The following is a 5,909-nucleotide window of genomic DNA, read 5'->3' on the forward strand; positions in this document are numbered from 1 at the left end:
TTGAATATACAGATGACAAAACTGAGGTGAAAAAATAGTTAGAAATTAAAACAGATTATTGATAATAACATTGACATGATGGGCATTTTAATAGGGATAAATGTGAAGTTATGAATTTTGATTTTTAAAAAAATTTAGATCCTGAAAAGTTCAGGATCAAGGCATAGTTAGCAGAGCATTTGAAATGGATCTGGGGCTGGGAGTTAGTAGATTTTAAGAGAAATGATTGAACAGTCTGGTATGGTAGCAAAGAAAGTTAATCTACTCTGAAACTGCATTAAAAGAGGATTAACATAGAGAAATCAACTATTATTAGCACCACTAAACTTTCTCCTGGTCAGCCCCAGGAACATGCTGGCAACTGTTTAACAAGCAGGATCTCTAGGGGACCCCCCCCCCACTCCAGCTAAAATAGAGGCAAGCTTCAAGTATATGTCATGTGAATATCTAAAGAATTGGATATGAATGTACTTGAGAAGAGAATATTTAAGGTAGACTACAGTTGTCTTCAAATTTTTGAAGCAGTCATTTTGAACAGAGATTAGGCTCCAGGGATCAACATTGGATAGAAGTTGATGGGAAGAAGTTGAAAATAGATTGAGTTTAGATCTGAGGAGAGAAAAAAACTCCCTAACAATTAGAGCTATTCAAAATCCCTTTTATTATTTCTTTCTTCTTGCTTCTGTTAAAACTATGTAATTGAATTTCAAAGTTGGAAAGAATTTCAGTGGCTATGTAATCTAATCCCTGACAGAAAAAGAATTGCCATTACAATATATCCTACAAAAGACCTCCAAGGAAGTGAACCTATCATCTCCATCACCTCCAGTGGTAATATTTATGGGATTGAATTTGCTTCTTTACATTCATATCTTTATTTCATCTTGCTGATTTCTTATACTCTGAGTATTTCTTTATAGATATCAGAGATCATGTCTTTGTTAATGCCCTTCTTATATGAACTCCTAAAATTTACTGATCTGCCTCACTGACATTTGACTACTCATATTGTAACTTATTTACTGTCCTGCCTACCTAGGAATATCCCCTTGCAGCAGAATTCCAACCATGTGTAGGTGACTTGGGGCAATTGTTTTAAGGAATGATTTCCTTCTAGGAAAGAGTTTTCTGACTGTTCTAATAGTTTTCCTCCTAATTTCTTGGATAAATCTCTTTGGCTTGAAAACTTCCCTTGATCCTTCACCTTCCTATTTCTGTAAGGTTCATGGATATTATGGTTCTGACATGTCTCTGACTCCTAACTTTGCTGAGTCTTTGGTTTAATATTCTTTCATGGATCCCATTCTGGAGCATACCCTCTTTTTCTAGGAGTTTTTCTCTCAGTCTTAGTGAATTCCTTCATCACTGGCACATCAGTCCCCTGAGGAGGATATGACATAGATGAGAACACCATTTTTCCTCCCTCTCCATTTTCAGTTTATAGTCCTATTGATCAGATTCACACATGTCTGAGCAGATTTAATTTTACGGGTTCTCCTGAGAAGCATGCTATCCTTGACAAAAGCCCATTATTCCTACATTTTAAACACTGGCCCAGCAATATGAATTCCAATCTCAGGCATAGTTTTCTGGGTTTGTTTTTAAATTTTAGAAAGGTTTTATTTATTTTGAGTTTTACAATTTTTCCCCCAATCTTTCTTCCCTCCCCCCCACAGAAGGCAGTTTGCCAGTCTTTACATCATTCCTATAGTATTGATTGATCTAAATTGAATGTGATGAGAGAGAAATCATATCCTTAAGGAAGGATCATATAGTATGAGATATAGCAGAATTACATAATAAGACAACATTTTTTTTAAATTAAAGGTAATAGTCCTTGGTCTTTTTTTAAAATTCACAATTCTTTCTCAGGATACAGATTGCATTCTCCATCACAGACACCCCAAAATTGTGCCTGCTTGCTGCCCTGTTGGTATGAGCAAGTCCATTAAGGTTGATCACTCCCATGTTGCTGTTAGTATGTCTAATGTTCTTCTGGTTCTGTTCATCTCACTCAGCATCAGTTCATGCAAATTCTTCCAGGATTCCCTGAATTCCCATCCCTTCTGGTTTCTAATAGAACAATAGTGTTCCATCACATACATATACCACAGTTTGAAAAGCCATTCCCTAATTGATGGACTTTCCCTCAGTTTCCATTTCTTTGCTACCACAACCAGAGCTGTTATGAACATTTTTGTACAGGTGGTTTCTACCCTTTTTCATAATTTCTTGAGGGTATAGGCCCAGTGGTGGCATTGCTGGATCAAAGAGTATGCACATTTTTATTGCTCTTTGGGCATAATTCCAAATTGCTCTCCAGAAAGGTTGGATGAGTTCACAACTCCCCCAACAATGTATTAGTGTCCCAGATTTCCCACATCCTTTCCAATATTGATCATTTTCCTTTCAAGTCATATTGGCCAATCTCAGAGGTGTGAGCAGGTATCTCAGAGATGTTTTAATTTGCAGTTCTCTAATAATTAGTGATTTAGAGCAATTTTTCATATGATTATGGATTGTTTTGATTTCCTCATCTGTAAATTGCCTTTGCATAGACCATTTGTCTATTGGGGAATGGCTTTTCTTTTTTTTTTTTTAATTTTGGCTCAGTTCTCTGTGAGTCCTTTGTCAGAAACACTAGTCATAAAAATTGTTTCCCAATTTACTACATTTCTTTTGATCTTAGTTACATTGGTTTTCTTAAACCAGCTAATATTTTGCCAAAACCACTCTTCTCTTAGGCTCCTACCTTCAAACAGAAGTAGTAAGGACAAGATCACCTAATGGTTCTCAAGATATTCAGTTACTGCTCCATCACTTCACAATTCCTTGCAGTTTTTTTCTACTTTGTTCATGGAAGTATAATGTTTCTCTGCAAATCATATCCTCAGTTTGTGAGTCATTTTTGATGAGTTTGTATATTTATACTGAACTAAAATTATCCCTGAAAGCATCATGGGTTTGTAAGTGGTCTTTTTTGAGTAAAGTTTCTAAGATTCTCTGGCTGAGGAAGAAAATAACTTACATTCCCACATCCCTGGAACTTTAGACTAAATATCTTCATAATAGTGCTTTGACAAATATGAGGAAAAGTAAAGAAACAAGTTCTTCTCTGGAAGATGTTGAAGTTCTCATCAATCTCAGGCTTTTCAAATGATTCTGGTTTGTATCAGCATAGATGTGTACAACAATTTCTCCTTAGTGAATATTAAGGAGTTTGGGGGGCTGGGATATATTATTCCTGCTGATGTTTAATAGTTTTCAATTGTGTCTTGCTCTTCACATCCCCTTTTGGGGGTTTTCTTGGCAAAGATAGTGGAATAGTTTGCCATTTCTTTCTCTGGCTCATTTTGACAGATTAGGAAACTGAGGCAAACTGAGGCTAGATTTGAATTCAACTCCTCCTAATTCAATCTGGTACTCACTATACCACTGAGCTGCCCTGGAATAGACTTTATACTTTAAATTTTCATTTACAAATACATTACAGAAATGGACACCCAGGGGCTCCAGTGTTTTATCCAAAAGCAATATTTAAGATATAGTTCTCATATGACTTTAAAAGGTACCTAAGTAACCACTGATACTCATATACAGGGCACCCCTTGTCTCCAGAGGAGTGACATTCACAACAATAGCAATTTGGATAGTTTTGTTAATGGGTTGCTGTATTTTGTTTTGAAGTCTCGTGGCAGTGGAATGGGTGCTATGGGAAGGAGCCCATTTATGTGACTTCTCCTGCTGAGGCAAGTTGGTTAGCTCAAACATGAGGACAAACTGGTATATTTTTAGGCTTATTCTTCTTTGGAGAAAAGATGGGGTGAAGTGATACGTGGGAGTCAGCAGCAACACAGTTGTCAGGTTGAGACACTGGGGATGCCCTGTAGCCAAAATGGCCTGGTTATTGAGAGGGGTATAATTTGCCTTGTACAATGTGAACTACATGTTATTAAAGATGCAGTTTAATGTTCTTTTCTAAGAAGGTTGTCTCTGGTGTTTTTATTGTCCAGGGAAATGTGGCACCAGAAACAATCGCATTTCCTGCAATTTTCTTTGAAAGGGGGTAAACTTTCTTGGAGTTTTCTCTCCCTTCCATTAGAGTTGATAATGAGAAATTGTGAGGATTATTAAACACTCTTAGCTTTCAGTACAAACTTATTTAGCACAGATGTTTCTATAATTGCAGTACACTGGGAAAATTCACAGTGTTCAATGGCCCAAGACTCATTATTACTTATTACTTTTACCTGTGTATTGTGGCGCTAGCAAGTTGGGCTGAAATGTTTAATGTAGCAGGGAGTTGTCGTTGTAGCTGCCCATTACTTTTCAAAGGCTACTGAAAAAAAGGAGTTAATGGATGTTCTTTCCCAACCCCTTATTACTTACTATTATTCTTTCAATTGTTCTCCTTCTCTGCCACTTTTCATGAAAAAGCCATAATATTTGAGAAAGAACAAGCCAACAAAAGCAGAACCATTTTGGATTCTAGCTGATGGCTCTCTCTCCAATGCCCATGAGAAATGAACCAAGTCTTTGGGGACTTTTTAAATCCCACAGCCTTGCTGACACTTGTGTTTTAGTGGGGATAAGAAATGGAAAGTGAAAGAGTATATCAGGCTCTTTTGTGACATCTCCTTAAGCTACATCTCTCTTCCATGAGCAGCACTGTTCACACATATAATGAGGGCTTAGCAACTATGGCATAAGAGTATAGGAGATATAGTTAGAAATATTTGCAAAAGTCCATTTAGAAATGGGGAAAATCTCCTCAGCTTCTTAATCACAGTGCCTTATGTGTGTTATTAAGGAATGCACCCAAATAGCATGTTCTATTTCTTTTTTTGTGTGTGGGGGTGTTTGCTATACTAAATCCATTTATAAATTGCCCCAACTATAAAACATCTGAGGGGTATGGTGCCCAATGGATCTTATTGCATAAAGAATTTTTTTGTTTGCAAGGCAAGGGGGTTAAGTGGCTTGCACACAGCTAGGTAATTATTAAGTGTCTGAAGTCAGATACTCCTGACTCCAGGGCCGGTGCTCTATCCACTGTGACACCTAGCCGCTCCAGAAAGATGGGGTTTTTTTTTTTTTGACTAGTTTAGATAATCTAGGCATAAAGTTGAAGGGAGCTCTTTTCTTTCTGTAGTGTCCCTTACTAACACTATAGAAGACAACATGGGATGGTGAACAGGTTCTGGCTCTGGAGGCAGAGGACCTTTGTCCAAATCATGCTTCTGATTCTTAGGCAAGTTACTTCATTTTGTCACTCTCAGTTCTGAAATGAGGAGATTAAACTAGATGACTTCTGAGCTCCCTTCAAGCTCTAAATCAGGAGATCTTAACCTGGTACCTGTGAATCTTTATTTAATAATTTGATTATGTTTCAATTTAATTGATTTCCCTTATAATCAGTTATTCCATCTTAATAATTTGAAAACAAAGATCTTCAAAAGGGATCTATGGTCTATACCAGACTGATAAGAATGTTTAATGATTCCCTCCAAAAGATTGATAACCCTTGTTCTACGATCTTTATAATTTTATTCTTTTTTTGGGGGGGTTGCAAGGCAGTGGGATTAAGTGACTTACCCAAGGTCACACAGCTGGGTAATTATTACAAGTCTGACCCTGGACAGGTCCTCCTGACTCCAGGGGTAGTGTTCTATCTACTGTACCACCTAGGTGCCCCATATAATTTTACTCTTAATTCATATTCTTAATCATATTTGAACTCTTCACAAGTTCACTCCTGATTTTATATTCTTACTAGCTATGTGACCTTGGTCAAATCACTTAACCCTGTTTACTTCAGTTTCTGCATCTAAAATGAGCTGGAGAAGGAAATAGCAAACCATTCCAATATCTCTGCCAAGAAAACCCCAAAATGGGGTCACAAAAGATTG

The sequence above is a fragment of the Macrotis lagotis genome, chromosome X (genome assembly GCF_037893015.1).
Source record: "Macrotis lagotis isolate mMagLag1 chromosome X, bilby.v1.9.chrom.fasta, whole genome shotgun sequence".
NCBI classification, from domain to species: domain Eukaryota; kingdom Metazoa; phylum Chordata; class Mammalia; order Peramelemorphia; family Peramelidae; genus Macrotis; species Macrotis lagotis.